The sequence below is a fragment of the Pipistrellus hanaki genome (assembly GCF_964339955.1).
Source record: "Pipistrellus hanaki genome assembly, chromosome: 17".
Lineage (NCBI taxonomy): Eukaryota > Metazoa > Chordata > Mammalia > Chiroptera > Vespertilionidae > Pipistrellus > Pipistrellus hanaki.
The window spans coordinates 3780967-3800040 of record NC_140519.1 but is presented as its reverse complement, the minus strand read 5'-3'; the positions used below and the strand labels follow the sequence as shown (position 1 = coordinate 3800040).

The following is a 19074-nucleotide window of genomic DNA, read 5'->3' as shown; positions in this document are numbered from 1 at the left end:
TATGGTGAGAACCAGAAGGCCTTTCAGGGAAGCATACTAGAAGCCAGGGCTTATTCCTTAATTGGAGTCCAAAAAACCAGGCTACTCCTAACCACCATTTCATCATCCATCGCTAGGTCCTGCCCTTGCCCAGAACCTCACACCTGGGCCCATAGCGCCACCTAGTGACCACACCATGCCTGAGCACCCAGACCTACATCTGGGGCTCAGACCTACATCTGGGTCCCAGAGCTTAATGGTGGGGCCTCATAAGCCAACCCGGGGCCCAGGCCACAAACCTGGAACACAGAGTTGTATCAGGTGATTAGATCTCTATGCCTCACTCCAACAACTATTCCTAACCAAGATGTTCAGGTGAGGTACCAGAGCGTACCCAGGCCTCAGAATGCCCTCCGGGCAGGAACTGACTAATCAGGACCCAGAGCTCCACCTGGGGCTCACAGCTACATCTGGGACCCAGACTATGAGGGCGGGGCTGAGAAAATTATCCCAGGACCCATGCCTCAAACACAGATTCCAGATTTGTATCCTGGGTGTACTTCTCAATTTTTAACCCAGACTACCCGATGCACAAGTGAGATACCACACCGCCCCCCAGGGGCCCAGAATTCCCTCTCAGGACCCAGACCTCCCTTCTAGGCCCAGACCTACCTCCTGGTTGCAGTCCATTCTGGTGAGGACCAGAAGGCCATTTCGGGGAACCATACTAGAAGCCTGGGCCTATTCTTTAATTGGAGTCCAAATAACCAGGCTAGTCCTGACCACCATTTCATCATCCCGAAGTCCTGCCCTTGCCCCAACCTCCCACCTGGACCTATAACGCTCCCAAGTGGCCACCCCATGCCTGAGCACCCAGACTTACATCCAGGGCTCAGACCTACATCCGGGTCCCAGACATCAATGGCGGGCCCTAAAAGGCCCACCTGCTACCCAGGCCACAAACCTGGAACACAGAGTTGTATCAGATGACTAGATCTCTATGCCTTACTCCAACAACTATTCCTTAACCAAGATATTCAGGTGAGGTACCAGAGCGTCCCCAGGCCTCAAACTTCCCTCTGTGCCAATAAGAAGCTATATACTCTTGTCCCCCAGTATGTTTTACAGTTTAATGCTAGTTTTCAGAGCAATCAAGTGGTTTCAAAGAGAGGTTTAATGTGCATTTTCTTTATTTCAAAGTTATTCTGCAACGTATAATACACTTTCTTTACTATATACTGACATTGAGGTTCTCTGACAATTATGTCCTTTTTACTGACATTTCCTCTGAATTATTCGTAGTTTCTTGCAGTGTCCTATAATTAGACTTTTTCTATACTTATGTGACTTCCCCACAATGTACAAACACCTTTTGACACTTTTTTTATGAATTTGAGAGGCTATATTCACTTTCCTTCCCACTACATTTTACAGTATAATGCTACTTGTCAATGCATTCTAGTGGTTTCAAGATTGGTTTAATGTCTATTGGCTCTATGTCAAGGATATTCTGCATTGTAAAAACCATTTGTATACAATATACTGACATTGAGATGTTTTTTCCACCGGTTCTTTGACAATTCTATCCTTTTTACTGATATTTCGTCTGAGTTATTAGTGGTTTCTTGCAGTGTCCTATAATTGGCCTTCTGCTCTTCTCATGGGATTTCCCAACATTGTATGAACAACTTTCTACACTCCTGTGTACTTGAGAAGCTATATACATTGTCTCCCAATTATGTTTTACAGTTTAATGCTAGTTTTCAGAGCATTCTAGTGGTTTCAAAGACTGGTTTAAGGTGCATTTGCTCTATTTCAAGGATATCCTGCATTGTGCAAACAATTTGTATACTATATACTGACTTTGAGATTTTTTTGCCATTGATTGTTTGACAATTCTGTCCTTTTTACAGATCTTTTCTCTGAATTATTATCACTTTCTTATATTGTCCCATAATGGGCCCTCTGGTCTACTCATGGGACTTCTCCACATTGTACAAACACCTTTCTGCACTCTTCTCTGTACTTGAGAAGCTATACATATTGTCTCTCAATTATGTTTTACAATTTAAAGGTTACTTTGCACCAAGACCGGTTTGGCTCAGTGCATAGAGCGTCTGCCTGCGGACTGAAGGGTGCCAGGTTCGATTCTGGTCAAGGGCATGTACCTTGGTTGCGGGCACATCCCAGTAAGGGCTGTGCAAGAGGCGGCTGATCTATATTTCTCTCTCATTGATGTTTCTAACTCTCTGTCCCTCTCTCTTCCTCTCTGTGAAAAATCAATAAAATATATATATTTTTAAAAGGTTACTTTGCAGTGAATAATATAGTTGTCAAAGACTGGTTTAATGTGTATTTGCTCTATTTCATGGATTTACTTCCTTATACAAAACCCTTTTTATACTATATCCTGACATGGAGAAGTCTTTTCCACTTGTACTCTAACTATTGTGTCTAATTTACTGCTATATTGCACTCAATTCCTATTGTTATCTTGCAATGTCCTGCAATTGGCTTTCTTCTTTCTTTACCAGACTTACCCCCATTGTACAAACTCCTTTCTACACTCTGCTGTGAAGTTGAGAAGCTATATACACTTGTCTCCCACTATGTTTTACTGTTTAATGCTACTTGTCAGTGCATTCTATTGGTTTCAAAGATTGGTTTAATGTGCATTTGCTCTATTTCAAAGATATTCTGCAGTATACAAAACGCTTTCTATATAATGACTTTGAGATCTTTTTTCCACTGGTTCTTTGACAATTCTATTCTTTTTACTGATATTTCCTCTGAATTATTAGAGGTCTCTTGCAGTGTCCTATAATTGGTCTGCTCTACTTATAGGAATTCCCCACAATGTACATACACCTTTCTACACTCTTCTCTGAACTTGAGAGTCTATATTCATTTTCTGTTTAACTATGTTTTACAGTTTAGTGCTACTTGTCAGTGAATTCTAGTGGTTTTAAAGACTCATTTAATGTGAATTTCCTCTATTTCAAGGATATTCTGCAGTGTATAAAACCATTTCTATACTATATACTGACATTGAGATGTTTCTATCACTTGTTCTCTAACAATTCTGTCCTTTTTACTGATATGTCCTTTGAATTATTAGTGGTTTCTTGCAGTGTCCTATAATTGGCCTTCTTCTCTACTCATGGGACTTCCCCACATTGTATGAACATCTTTCTACACTCTTTTTTAAAAAAATATATTTTATTGATTTTTTACAGAGAGGGATAGAGAGTTAGAAACATCGATGAGAGAGAATCATCGATCAGCTGCCTCTTGCACACCCCCTACTGGGGATGTGCCCGCAACCAAGGTACATGCCCTTGACCGAAATTGAACCGGGACCTTTCAGTCCGCAGGCCGACACTCTATCCACTGAGCCAAACCGGTTTCAGCTCTTTCTACACTCTTATCTGTACTTGAGAAGCTATGCACATTGTCTCCCAATTATGTTTTATAGTTTAATGCTACTTTTCAGTGAATAATAGAGGTTTGAAAGAGTGGATTAATATGTATTTGCTCTATTTTACAGATTTTCTGCATTATATGAAACCCTTTCTACACTATATCCTGCCATTGAAAGTCGTTTTTACTTGTTCTCTAACTATTATGTGAAATTTAAAGCTATTTTGCACTGCATTGCTTGTCTTTCTTGCAATGTCTTGCTATTGGCTTCCTGCTTTCCTTAGCAGACTTACCCCCATTGTACATTCACCTTACTACACTCTGCTTTGAAATTGAAAAGCTATATATCTGCCAAAACCGGTTTGACTCAATGGATAGAGCATCGGCTTGGGGACTGAAGGGTCCAGGTTCATTCCGGTCAAGGGCATGTAACTTGGTTGCGGGCATATCCCCAGTAGGGAGTGTGCAAGAGGCAGCTGATCGATGACTCTCTCTCATCGATGTTTCTAACTCTCTATCTCTCCCTTCCTCTCTGTACAAAATCAATTAAAAAATATTAAAAAAAGAAAAGCTATCAATATATATCTTTGTATCCCAACTATATTTTACAGTTTAGTGCTACTTTTCAGTGAATAATAGCGGTTTTGTAGATTTGTATAATATGCATTTTCTATTTCTATTATTTCCCACATTATATGATACCCTTCATATACTATATCCTGTCACTGATGTATATAAAGTATTTTAAAAAAAAAAAACTGAGTGTGTTGCATACTCACATCTGTTGGCTATCTGCTACTCTAACCTGTAAGTAGGTGAGCTTGAATCACTGGATAAAAGAGAATCAAACACTAAGAATTCACAGAGAATGTCTAGGGATATATTTAGGAAGGTTCCTGAAAGACTAGAAATACATGTTCATAGAGGCTTATCATCAGAAGGACCCTGTTTAGTCGCTGGGAAATGGTGTTCAAAGAGCAGAGAAGTGAGTGTGGGCAGAGAGGAAAGGTAAACAGTATTGCACTCACTTCTCTGGTTTAAGGAGAAAGTTGGTGAAACATGAATTCCTTTACATAGAGCTATAATAATACATCACAATAAAATATTCAAAAGGCTTAGAAATAAAAAATGATAGTCAATCTAGTGTTCAAAGTAGTAATAATTTACAAATAGAGCTGATATATTTGGCAAAACGCTGTATAAACACTTGTAATTCACAATGAATGAGTTTGAATGACTGAAGGAATGTGAGTCAAACATTGAGAAGTCACAATGAAAGACTAGGGAAATATTTAGGAAGCTGCCTGAAATAGTAGGGAATTCATTTTCATAGATCCTTAATATCTGAAAGACAGTATTTTACCACTGGAATATCAAGAACTGAGTTGGATACTGGCTACATGTATAGTTCAGTCTGAATGTGTTGGCATATTTGAAAGAAGATGGGTGAAATACTGAAACTTGCATTTTCTTGGAGCTGACATATCTGTATGAAAATGGGAAAACTCTCAGAACTCAAAATAACAGACCAGGAAAATATCTAGGAATTTGGCTTAAACACTTGAAAGACATTTGTAGAACCTTAATGTCTCTAGTGCCATGTTGAAATACCAAGAATTTGAATTCAAAGAGCTGTGAAAGTAGGATAGTCTTTAAAATAGGGGGGGGGGGGGAATTACATTGATAGAGCAGGTATATATGGAAAAATGCTGAATGGGCTCTTGGAATTCACAATGAATGAGCTTGAATTACTGGACAAAAGAGAATCAAACACTGGAATTCAGCTCTCAGCATGAACCCCATGACCAAGGCAGCCTTCCTTCCCTCCCGACTGAAGGGAAATCATATGGTATTTGTCTTTCTCCATCTGACTGATTGCATAACACCCTCTAGCTTCACCCATGTTGTTGCAAGTGGTAAGATTTCATTCTTTTTCATGGTGGAGGAACATTCCAGGTATATACGTACTATCTGTTTTCTTTCCAATTGTCTACAGATGAACATTCTCAGGTGCCATGTCTTGGCTGTGGTAAAAATGCTGCCACGAACATAGGAGGTGCATTCATCTTTTCAAATCCACAGCTTTCAATTTTTCTCTCCTTCCTATATTTCGCCTCTACAGCTGTTGTAAAGACCATGTCTGAATTTATCAAATCCGAGATCTCCTTCAACACGCATATGTTCCACGGGGGAACCAACTTCGGGTTCATCAACGGGGCCATGGATTTTGGGGAGTACAGCAGCGTCATCACCAGCTATGGCAAGTGATCACCGGTTTGGCCCCCCTCCGGCAGTGGGGGTGCTGGAGGCTCCAAAAACATATTCTGGTATCCCTGAGTTCTTGACCCATAATCCATGCTGAGCATTGAGGATTTTCTGATCTACATATCTTTCTTCTGTGATGTTCATAATGCCCCCAACAGGCTATCATTGCAGTAGATGGGGCTGCCCAGGACCTAAAGTTCATGTACATTGACGCTTTGACTTGAACTGAGAGAGAGAGAGAGAGAGAGAGAGAGAGAGAGAGAGAGAGAGAGAGAGAGAGAGAGAGATTACAAATGGTGATAGCTAGCCCTAACAGGTGTGGCTCAGTGGATAGAGCATCGGTCTGCAGACTGAAGGGTCCCAGGTTCAATTCTGATCAAGGGCATGTACCTTAGTTGCGGGCACATCCCCAATAGGAGTTGTGCAGGAGGCAGCTGATGGATGTTTCTGACTCTAACCCTCTCCCTTCCTCTCTGTAAAAAAAAACAAAACAAAGCAAAAAACACACACACACACACACACACACACACACACACACACACACAAAACAACAACAACAACAAAACAAATGGTGATTGCTAGAAGGGCATCGATAGCACAGCTGGGCAATTAGGATGGAAGGAAGAGGAGAGTGAAGCGGAGGATGAGCCCAGGGTCCCAGCAGGCTCAGAGTCCCAGGAAGGGCAATGGGAAACACTCCTAGCTGGATTGGCATTGGTTCTGCACAGCCTAGCATTCTAGGATCTACCCTCTCAACCATCACTGCCGGCTTCTGATAATGACTGCCACGCATGTGCCAACTCCCCAGCCATGGCCTGCGAACTTCCCAGAGATGACTAAGAATGTTGGCAAATGGCCCTAGCTCATTTGGCTCAGTGGCTAGAGCGTTGGCCTACAAACTGAAGGGTCCCAGATTCGATTCCGGTCAAGGGCATGTACCTTGGTTGCAGGCACTTCCCCGGTGGGGGGTGTGCAAGAGGCAGCTGATCGATGATTCGCTTTCATCAATGTTTCTAACTCTCTATCCCTCTCTCTTCCTCTCTATAAAAAAGCAATAAAATATATTTAACAACAACAACAAAAAAAAAATGTTGGCAAATGGTCCTAGCTTGTTTGGCTCAGTGGCTAGAGCGTTGGACTACAGACTGAAGGATCCTGGGTTCGATTCTGGTCAGAGGCACACACCCGGGTTGCAGGCTCGATCCCCAGTATGGGGTGAGCAGGAGGTAGCTGATCAATGATTCTCTTTCATCACTGATGTTTCTCTTTCTCTCTCCCTCTCCCTTCCATTCTTCTACCAATAAAAATACATTTTTAAAAAATAATGTTGGTAAATGCATCCCCTTCTTCAGAGGTGTCCTATCTCAGAGACCCTCCATCACCCCTGTACGCCCCTCTGTGGTCCCCCTCTCTCCTATCCCTGCCTCCTCTTTGTCTGCCTCAGCACTTGTCAGGAAGTGAGTGTTTTATTTCTTACGTATCTGTCAGCTCCACCAGAGCACAAGCTCCCTGGGGTAGGAACCAGGTGATTTTTTTTTTCACCAGGGCACCGTCAGGCCTAGCCACGCCCCCGTCCCAACCATGCGTTGAATGGACAGCCGTGGTTGAATGAGCGGATGGATTGGCAGAGCAGGGTGTGAATGACCTATGACCCGGGGCACCTCTGCTCGGCCCAAAAGCTGAGAAACACTTACCGTCCACATTTTTAACCTTGTGTTTACCTCCCCACGTGTCAAACCAGCCGACCCAGTATTCCATAATCATAATGGGCTTATCTATCTGGAAGCAAACCAAATGAAACACCAAGTCAGACAAAAAGAAGAAGAAAAAGTCAGAAACACTGAATGCAACGGACGAGAGTCAGAGGAACTTGGGCTTCTCACTTTTTTCCAAGTCAGCCCGTGACACCTCTTGCTCCTCCGTTTCCCTAAACATCACGATCGCCTTCTGTAATTCCCAACCTGGTCCTACGCGAAGCTGGCCTGGGCAGAAACAACTTTGGAACCACAAAGACCCAACTGCAATTCCTCACGTGGAAACTGAAGCTCCAAGGTCACGTGCTGGTAAGGTCCAGAGACTCCACTCAAGTCCAGGGCTGAGCCAAATGAGCAGCCACTGAACTATACTGTCCATTAAGGACATCATCCAGAAGAATCCAAGATGGCGTGTAAGAGGGAGTTCCACTCTCCCCCTCCCTGGGCCACATCAAAATCACAACTAACCCCTTCCTCTGGTCATCTCCATTAGGTGCTCCATGAACAGAGGGGACAGAAGCAGAATGTCCTCCTTATTCCCCCCGATGAAACAGATAAACTCCCTAAAATGCTTTGGAACCTAGGTGAGGCCTCAGGGGAAAAGCTGTATAGTCTTTGTCAAGCCTCCTATCCTCATCAAACACCAGCTGTACAGGTTACAGTGGAGGCATGAGGGTCATGGCAGACGAAGGGGCTATGACTCTTCCTCTCTAAGACATCCTTACCTGCACTGTCTCAAGGTGCATGAAAGTATTCTTCTGAAATGAGTTTATATTGATGGTGGCCAGCACTGTAGAAAGAAGGGAGAGAAGCTGCAGGAGGCCCTGGGACAACTGCTGCCAGGGGAGGAACAGAGGCCCATGTCTTGCACATGGAAGAAAGTTGTGCTGAGTAGTGAGGTAATGAGATGCTACTTGTACCCATGTTGTAACGTGCAAAGGGCTGTCATTGGGCATTTGCAAGGACAGTTAAAATTAATCATATTTTGTGCAGAGAAACGGAACAGGCCAAGATCACACAAATTGATTAGGCCCAGGAATTAGACCTGGGGGTAAGAGGAGGTGGGCAAAGGGAGAAAATGGGGATGGAAAGAGACTTTACTTGGGGCGATGGGCACACTATGCAGCATGCAGGTGGTGTTTTGTTGAGTTGTGCCCTTGAAACCTGTGTGGTTCTGTGAATCAATGTCACCCCGATAATTTTAAGTACTAATAAATAAATATGGAAAGGTGGGCTGCGGACAGAAGAGCTCCCTCGCAGCTGTTGTCAAAGGAAAACAGGATGGAGGAGAAGGATGGTGTTGCTATGGGAACTCTTCGCTTTGACCTTGGGTTCTCAGAGCGATACCAACTCTCCAGGGTCCACTTTAACATGCATGGCAAAGAGAGGCCTCAGAGATGTTCTTGATTCTAGCCCTAAATGGTTTGGCTCAGTGGATAGAGGATTGGCCTGTGGACTGAAAGGTCCCAGGTTCAATTCCAGTCAAGGGCACGTATCCTGGTTGAGGGCACATCCCCAGTAGGGGGTGTGCAGGAGGCGGCTGATCGATGTTTCTCTCTCATCGATGTTTCTAACTCTATCCCTTTCCCTTCCACTCCGTAAAAAAAACAATTTATATCTATATCTATATCTATATCTATATCTATATCTATATCTATATCTATATCTATATCTATATCTATCTAGGCAGATAGATGATATAGATATAGATATAGATATAGATATAGATATAGATATAGATATAGATATAGATATAGATATAGATATATAGATGTAGACGTAGACGTAGTAGACGTAGACGTAGACATAGACATAGACATAGACATAGACATAGAGATAGACATAGACATAGACATAGACATAGACATAGACATAGACATAGACATAGACATAGACATAGATATAGATATAGATATAGATATAGATATAGATAGATATTCTTGGTTCTTTCTTTTTTTAAAATATTTTTAATTGATTTTTTACAGAGAGTAAGGGAGAGAGATAGAGAGTTAGAAACATCGATGAGAGAGCCATCAATCAGCTGCCTCTTGCACGCCCCCTACTGGGGATGTGCCCACAACCATAGTACATGCCCTTGACTGGAATGGAACCTGGAACCCTTGAGTCCGCAGGCCGACGCTCTATCCACTGAGCCAAACCTGTTTTGGCATGGTTCTTTCTGACGCTTGTTCAAAATTGAAACTGGGGGTGAAGTGCTTCCATGCTCCCTGAAAATAAGCTGAAGTGCGTACCTCCTTCTATGCTGCCTTCGAGCACATCTTTCTCCGCGTCTGAGGTCAAGAGCAGCTCCATAACTCCTCTGCTCAGCAGGGCCTGTTGAGAAAACAGAGTGAACCCCCTTTTCCTTCCCCCGTGGGACACCCGCAGAGCCTACCAGGGCCCGCAGCTGACTCAGAGGCAGCCGAGGAAGGAAGCAGGAGCACGGAGAGCAGCCGGTTCCTCGCCTGGTGAAGGAAGGCATGTATGTCCAGTCCTTGGCGAACGCACCGTACTCGTTCTCCACCTGCACCGCGATGATGGGGCCTCCCTGGCGGTACTGAGGCAGCAGAGAAAGGGGAAGTGAGGCTGCGGGTGGGAAACCCGGGGTATTGGGGGGGCTGGGAACCCTGACCCCGCTGGTGTGGGCACTCGGCTCCTAGCTGTTTCCTGACCTGGAGGCACGCACGCTCTCTCCTCTCCCATCTGATGCTCAGTCACCTGCAGACCCTTCAACGGCACAAGCAGTCCCGGTGCCCTAGTCTTTGTCACTACACCCTCAGTGTTTCCGCTCCTTCTCACACTAATTAGCTGCTTCAATATGAGAGCTCATAGCTACACTCTCACCTGCTAACACTCCCCCCATCCACTCGCCCTTCCTCTCTAAAACCAATTAAATATATATTTATTTTAGCCACAACTCCAGCTCAGCACTCACCACACACAAACATGCATGCTCTCAACACACACCGAAGGCTTCATCCTGACCAGGCTGCAAAGGACACTAACAACCTAACACTCCACTAAGTCACAACCTGTGCTCATTCACTTCCGACCTGTGCAGCCTTCGCTTTAAAAATAACACTTTTAGAAATTGGGGTGACCCTGATCAGCAAGGCTCAATGGTTGCACAGGAGGTCACGGTGCCATTCCAGGTCAGGGCACATGCCCGGATTGCAGGCTCCATGCCTAGTAGGCGGTGTGCAGGAAGCAGCCAATCAATAATTCTCATCACTGATGCTTCTCTGTCCCTCCCTCTTCCTCTCTGAATCAATAAATATATATATTTGGAGGGGAGAAAAAAAAAAAAAATATATATATATATATATATATATATATATATATATATATATATATATAATATATATATATATATATTTAAAAAGTATGGCAGATTTTTGCCGAAACTGGTTTGGCTCAGTAGTAGAGTGTCGGTCTGCGGATTGAGGGGTCCCGGGTTCGATTCCGGTCAGGGACATGTACATTGGTTGCGGGCGCATCCCCAGTACGGGGCGTGGAAGAGGCAGCTGATCGATGACTCTCTCTCATCGATGTTTCTAACTCTCGATTTCTCTCCCTTCTTCTCTGTAAAAAAAATCAATAAAATATATTAAAAAAAGAAAAGAAGAAAACAAAGGAAATTTATTACCTGTATATGGTATGGGATAGTACGGTACTTGTCAACACAAAACAGACAAACTGTGAATCCCACTGTATCAAGAATTTACTCATTTACTCAATGACAATCATGTCAACATCTTTCTGGAACATCATCATAACAATCCAATTCCTGAATTTCCTAGAGAATTTCTTGGGACTGCATTTCTTTCAGACTCAGTGGACAAAAACTCTCATGTTTTGCGTAGGGGTTGGAGGGTAGAGGGCAGGGGGTGTGCTTATTTTTGGGGGCTGCCTCATATTTCACTCAAAAGGAAACCTCAAAGTAGGTCTTATTTTCGGAGGATGTCTTACTTTCGGGGAAACAAGGTATTTACTGGTCGCTGGGCCCTGAGGGCCAGCTTTCAGTCCCATTCCCCGGGAAAGCCCTTCCTTGAGGACCAGGGACCTTCTTGCTGGCATCCAGTCCGGACCACGGGAAGATAGGGCTTATGCGGCCACCGGGACCAACATCCTCATTCGCAGTACCCCATGGCCTTATCCACTGGACCACTTCCGGGTGTTGCCTCTGGCCCCAATCCATTCTTGGCTTGGCTGCTTCTGGCAAATGATCAAGCCAGCCCCCCAAACCCCCACCTCCTTGTTTAGGTCACTGCTGCCTTGCAGTGGGCCTCACTGCCAGCAGGCCTTTACCATCCTCCCCCGGACCCCGCCCCCTTCCCCATTACCCTGGCCACAGGCCTTTCTTAGGTCATAATTGCCCTAGGTCATAATTCCCTGGTTTTCACCTGGCCCCGCCCCCTTGTTGACATGACTATCTTCAGCTGTACATCTAGCCCGCACCCTCATTAACTTGAGCACCTTCAGATGTGGGCCTGTCCCCGCCCCCTTGTGCCAGAAACACCGCCCCCTCGTTCCTAGGGCCCCACCTCTGGAAGCCTTGATCCTTGGGTGCCTAAAAGCCCAAGGACACATAGCCTTCTGCTCACTGGTTGCCTCCCACCCAGGGCCAAGTTCACCAAGCAGAGGGAGACCAGCCCCCCATTTCGGGCAGCCATGGGCCTCCATGAGCCTAAGAGGCCCCTACCACCCCCACCACAGGGCATCTCACAACGTAGTGTCCTGCGACCCCCACCACCCTATGGGCTTTGACATCGGGGAGAGAGCTGTGTTAAGACCCCAAAAACCACTTTCCACTCCGGGGGCACTGACCCGCCCCTCCTGAGGTACCATGTTTCCCGGAAAATAAGACATTGTCTCATATTAATTTTTGCTCCCAAAGATGCTCTAGGTCTTATTTCAGGGGTTGTCTTATCTTTCCATGAAGAAGAATAGGGTACACATTTACTGTTAAATGAAAACAAAGGAAATTTATTACCTGTATATGGTATGGGATAGTACGGTACTTGTCAACACAAACCACACAAACTGTGAATCCTGCTATATCAAGAATTTACTCATTTACTCAATGACAATCATGTCATCATCTTCTGGAACATCATCATAACAATCCAATTCCTGAATTTCCTAGAGAATTTCTTGGGACTGCATTTCTTTCAGACTCAGTGGACCAAAACTCTTATGTTTTGCGTAGGGTTTCGGGGGTAGAGGGGAGGGGGTGTGCTTATTTTCGGGGGCTGCCTCATATTTCACGCAAAAGGAAACCTCAAAGTAGGTCTTATTTTCGGAGGATGTCTTACTTTCGGGGAAACAAGGTATTTACTGGTCGCTGGGCCCTGAGGGCCACCTTTCAGTCCCATTCTCCGGGAAAGCCCTTCCTTGAGGACCAGGGACCTTCTTGCTGGCATCCAGTCCGGACCACGGGAAGATGGGGCTTTTGCGGCCACCGGGGACCCGCATCCTCATTCGCAGGACCCCATGGCCTTATCCACTGGACCACTTCCTGGTGTTGCCTCTGGCCCCAATCCATTCTTGGCTTGGCTGCTTCTGGCTGATGATCGAGCCAGCCCCCCAAGACCCCCGCCTCCTTGTTTAGGTCGCTGCTGTCTTGCAGCGGGCCTCACTGCCAGCAGGCCTTTACCCCCCTCCCTGGATCGGACCCCCTTCCCCATTTCCCTGGCGACAGGCCTTTTTTTTTTTATAGGTTAAAATACATTTTAATTTTAAAATTTTTATTAAATGTTAGAAGAAACATACACAATTAACAAATTTTGTATAAAAACAATTGCCAATCTTTACCCAAGTGTTATTTTTTCTATGAAGAATATGAAATTTTGTAGTGAAACAGAGTCTACAAAATATTTATTTTATGAAGCTATCAAAATGCTAATCTTAGGCAAAATAATATTAAATCTAAAATCTGTATACAAGTGAGTGACGTCTCAAACACCCGTATTCTTTGTCCCAGTGACAAATAATGGAAAAATGAACATGAAACTGACTTGCTGAGGAAAAATGTGTAAGTATTCTGTAAACTTCTCAAAATCTTTATTACTTTCATAAGCAGTACCATTACAAGGTATTGTTTATCAGACTATGTACTTTCAAATAAAATGAATGTTAATCAAATTAATTTTCTAAAAGTAGAAAATCTGTTGCAAAAGAGGCATGCTTTGTTCTAAAGTATGTTAAATAAGTTTTATTATACTGAAGGCTTATGGTATGCGCCATAAACCATATAGGAGACAGTCTCCTCAAACAGGTAATTTATCCCATTTAGAAGTGAATAACATCTCTTTAGTAGTGTTGCTGGTAAATATATATATATATATATATATATATATATATATATTCACAATATGATGGCAACCTACAAAGTGGCAGACTGTTTTGGTCTTTGTTTAAGGAGTCTGTTTAGTTTAACAAAGACTGGCTTTGAATTTTCATTTTAAAAGCATACTTCCTTTTTGCCCTACTGATACCATCCCAGAGAGCAGAATCCAAACCACCAACTTAAAAGGGATATAGCTCAATGAAGAAAGTAGTAACTGATTTACATAAAAAATTAGGAACCAAAATCATCATCAAAATATTTGAAATCATAAGAAATTTAAAAATTCAGTACTTTGAAAATTTCCCCCTGAGCTATGGATGCTTTTTCTATATAGTTGCTAGTAAAACAGATGCATTCTAGCATTCCAAGTTGTATTTATAGATATTATGATGCTTGGTGCTCAAAACAGTTGTTACGTCTTAGCACAAAATGGCAGCAATTACGTTTTATAAAAATCTTTGGTGAGATGCAAGCCTGCAGAAGCCACCGTGTTTTGTTTCTCTCCTCCCTCCTGATACTCTTAGAATCATCAAGAAATTTTCAGAGGAGAAACCACAAGACTGTAATGAAGGACCAGAAGACCATCCTGCATTGCTGCATCACCTATTGCACGTCGAATTTCCCTTAGAGTTTGATATCGCTCCAACAAGTGATCGCCACAAATGATATCTACCTGACAAGGTGGATCAAGATCCATTTTTTGTCTGAGGAATTTTTCTACATGCCCAATAGTTGCTTCTCCTGAAACTCGGACAAACTTCTCCAATGGCTTAAAATGTCCTGTGCCTTCATTAGACCAATGAATTCTAGTAACAAAGACATATCAAGTTCAGGTGGAATCCGAAACACTAATTCTAAGGCTTTTTTTAGATCTTCCTTTGCTTGATGGGACTTGCTGTGCAACAGCAGGTTTGGGTACTGCTAGACCTCTTTCTTTATAGAAATCATGCATTTGCTTTTTTTCTCTTTCCTCTAGATCAGTGTTTCCCAAACTTCTCTCATGATGAGAATCACCTGGTGGAGTTGTTAAAACACAGATTCCTGAATCCCAACTAAGAAGTGCTAAACTAGAATTTTTGAGAACATATAAAATTGCATACCTAACTTAGTGCTCTGTATATAAAATCTGTCTTAGAGCACTAGTTAAGTATACAATTTTACCTCTATGTTCCCAAAAATTCTAGTTTAGCACTTCTTAGTTGGGATTCAGGAATCTGTGTTTTAACAACTCCACCAGGTGATTCTCATCATGAGAGAAGTTTGGGAAACACTGCTCTAGATCCATCACTAATTTGTACACTATGTCTTGTAACTGCCGGTCCAACCTTATGTTATAAAGAGGTTGTGTCTGATGTACTACTATGTTGCATTTTGGACATCTGTTGCTATAGTAAAAATGTCTTACAATGCAGCTTTTACAAAATGTATGAAGACATTCTGTAATGGTAGTTGCATCTATTAAGTAACCGTGGCAAATGGAACACAAGATGTATGGGGTCAGCTCAGAGAGATTAATCAGGCGCTCTTCCTCTTCCTCGGATTCTTGCCTGCACCCCTCCAGCCTCAGCTAGAAGTGGCTCATCTCCTCCTCCTCCTCCTCCTCCTCCTCCTCCTCCTCCTCCTCCTCCTCCTCCTCCTCCTCCTCCTCCTCCTCCTCCTCCAGCTCCTCGTCCTACTCCACGAAGCGGCCCAGGCTGCACTCCCACTTCAGCTCCGGGAGCCGGTAGCTCGAGCAGCCCGGAGCCCCCGCCTCGGCCAGAGGCGGCGGACCCTCTTCGCCCTCGGCGGGCGCCGGGGTGAGGGCAGGAGGGGAGTTGGGCCGTGGGGACAGCATGGCTGCAGCTCCCTCTGCCTTGGCGGCGGCCGCGTTAGCCCTCGTCAGCACCGGGACTCCCTCCATGCCCAGGTCGGACACCGGTCGAGATAGCGCGGGAGTTGCTCCAGCCACCCCGGCCGCCCTGTGCAGGCGCTCGCCCGACAGGCCTTTCTTAGGTCATAATTGCCTTAAGTCATAATTGCCTGGTCTTCACCTGGCCCCGCCCCCTTGTTGACATGACTGCCTTCAGCTGTTCACCTGGCCCCGCCCCCTCATTGACTTGAGCGCCTTCAGCTCTGGGCCTGGCCCCGCCCCCTTGTGCCAGAAACACCGCCCCCTCGTTCATTGGACCAATGAGCGAGCAGCACTAGCCAGTCTGGCCTGTTCCTCACACAAGGGGGCCTACCACCCCACCTCTCAAGTGTTGTTCTGTGCCTAAAGGTCCCAAGTGGTCCAGTGGATAAGGCCATGGGGCCCTGTGAATGAGGATGGGTGTCCCCAGTGGGCCCTGTTTCCCCGAAAAGAAGACATTGTCTTATATTAATTTTTGCTCCCAAGGATGTGCTAGGTCTTATTTTCAGGCGTTGTTTTATTTTTCCATGAAGAAGAATATGGTACACATTTATTGTTAAATGAAAATAAAGGAAATTCATTACCTGTATACAGTACGGTAGTATGGTAGTTGTCAACACAAATCCAAACAAATGGCTGTCAGCCATGGAGTGAGCAGGAGGCTTGGCTCTGTTCCAGGCTACAAAGTTTTCATTTTAGAAGGTAAATAAGTTCCAGATCCAGGACCTCTGCTTGGGTTGCCAGGGGTGCGCCTGGCCTGAAAACCACCACAGGCCCCTTGTTCAGGCCACCCCACACCCCAGTGGAACCCCCATCCTGATTTGGGACATCCTTCAGGACAAACCAGCTGGCTTCCACCCATGCACCAGGTCTCTATCCTATCTAATAAGAGAGTAATATGCAGATTGACCATCCCTCCAACACACAAGATGGCTGTCCCCATGTGGTCAAAGATCCTGCCCCATGTGGACATACAATGGCCATCACAAGATGGCCAGCAGGGGAGGGCAGTTGTCAGGCACCAGGCCTGCAAGGAAGGGCAGTTTAGAGGGAGCAGGTCTGCAAGGGAGAGCAGTTGGAGGCGATCAACCCTGCAGGGTAGGGCAGGCTGGCAGAGGAGGTCAGATTGCACCTAGGAAAAGGAGAGAGAGGTACATAACCAGACACCTGGAGAAGAGAGATCATGGGCAGTCAAAGAAACAGCCCGCATATGAAAGAAAAGGAGGCATCACCACAAAAGGAAGTAATCAAAATGGAACTAATATGTCAGAAAAGAATTTAGAGAAATGATCATAAGGTCATTGAAAAGAATGGAAGAAAAATTCAACTATATATGTAAGAACCATGAGGAAAATAAAAAAACCAAGAAGAAATGAAAAATGACATCACTGTTATAAAGAATTCAATAGAAAGCATTAAGAGTAGACTAGAAGAAGCAGAGGACCTATATGTGAGCTAGAAGACAAGGTAGAAAAAAATTCACAAGCACAGCAGAATCCATAAATAAATAAATAAATAAATAAATAAATAAATGCTTAAAAAACATGAGAGCCTAAGGATACTTTGGGACGTGAAACAAAACAAATTCCACATAATAGGGGTAACAGAAGGAGAGGAAAGTGAGCAAAGAATAGAAAACCTGTTTGAAGAAATAATGACAAGAAAAAAATCACACAAATCCAAGAAGCTCAGAGTCCTAATCAAAATGAACCCCAAAGACTGACACCAAGGCACATGATAATTAAAATTTGTGTGCTGGAGGTGTCCACTCACAGCTCAGCCCATGTCCACTCACAGTTCTGGAGCTCTCAGAGGATATCCAACGGGTGGCAGACAGACATATTTAGCATTGCCATGGAGGCGAGAGAGTCTCCTGCAACATCCACTGTGTTCCTCAACCTTTAGCCCATCTTCTAGACCTAGACCTAGACCTAGTCTTAGACCTAGAGCTAGCCCCAGCTCTATCCCCAGCACCACCCCCTGCTCTTGCCCCTTCCACTCCCTCAGCCCCTACCCCAGCCCCAGGCCCCTTCTCCTCCCCTTCCCTCTCCCCCTGCTCTTCTCTCCCCCTTTCCCCTCCCCTGACTTTCTCACCCCTCCTCCTATTCCCTCCCCCTTCCCATTCCCTCCCTTTCCCCCTGCTCATGCCCCTGCCCCTCCCACTCCCCATGCCCCTCCCCCTGCCCTTGCACTTGCCCCGACCCCTCCCCTTCTCCTCTCCCTGCCACTCCCCCTCCCCCTTCCCCTGCTCCTCCTTCTGTCCCTTCCCTTGTCCCTCCTCCTGACCCTGCCTTGTCCCCCCCCCTCCTCCTCCCCTGGCCCTTGCCCCTGCCCCTGCCCTTGCCCCTGCCCCTGCCCCTCCCGCTGCACCTTACCCTTTTCCTGTCCATGCCCTACCCCCTGTCCTTGCCCCTGCCCCTCCTCCAGCCCCTCCCTCTCCCCCAGCTCCTTTCCCAGCCTCCAGCCCCTGCCCCTGCCTCAGCTCCTGCCTCTGCCCCAGATGCTACCCCTGCCCCTTGCCCCTTGCCTACTGCTCCAGCCCTCAGCCCCCTGACCCTACTCCCTGTCCCCTGCCCCAGTCCCTGCCCCAGCTCTGTCCCCTCCCCTGATGACGTAAACATGTCTGGCCGCCGACCGGACCCCACCCCCCACCTCCACCGCCCAGGGATCACAGGACACTTCTGGGTATTTTCCAGGCTCTGGCACCCATGACCAACAATCCAGTTGGACACCTGGGCCCTCCCCCTTGCTTTGGAGACACCCTTCCTTGTTCTCCAGAGCAATGAGCCTCACTGCCTGGGCTTCTTGCCCATCAGTCGGAGGCTGGACTTCCCAAATCAACAGAAGTTGGGTTAAAGGCCTAAAATCCACAGCCCCATATCACCATCTTCTCATAGGCTGTCTTCCATCCCAACAAGAGAACAGCAAGCAGGGGGCTGTCAGCCCTCTTTTAAGAAAGCCATGGGGGTCCATCTGCCTCGGGACTCTGCATTGTCCCCAACATGGGGGCATCTCACCCTGGAATGGCCTTACACCCAGACAAAATGGACTGTGGGTGTGGAGGTGTTTTATCTCTTTTCTGTGTCTAGCACAGAAAAGGAATTGGTCCAGTCACTGAGTAGAGGAGCTGGGGATTAATAAATAAAAGAAAGAGAACAAGATGCAGAAATAGAAGCAAGTTGGGAGCCAGGATTTGAAATCCAGGCCAGAGCTGTGTTAATCCCCAGACAACCATTTCCCTTCTTGTAGCCAACTCCAGGCCCTCCTGTGTCACTAATGGGTGGGGTGCTCTGAGGGCCAGCCTTTTGCCTCACTCACAGTAAATGCCCTACCTTGAGGACATGGACCTTTTTGGTGCCATCCAGGGTCTGGACCACAGGGAAGTGGGGCTTTGGTGACCCCCTGTGACCCTCCTCTAC

The 19074-nt window shown here is 45.5% G+C and overlaps 1 pseudogene across 1 annotated transcript; it reads right to left on the bottom strand.

The window, feature by feature from the left end:
* Positions 1–14102: 14102 nt before the first annotated feature.
* On the bottom strand, positions 14103–15667 carry LOC311612070 (polycomb group RING finger protein 6-like; annotated as a pseudogene). The gene is made up of 2 exons: positions 15093–15667; positions 14103–14573 (listed from the first exon to the last, which is right to left on the bottom strand). The product of its transcript is annotated as a polycomb group RING finger protein 6-like (transcript).
* Between the last annotated feature and the right edge of the window lie 3407 nt (positions 15668–19074).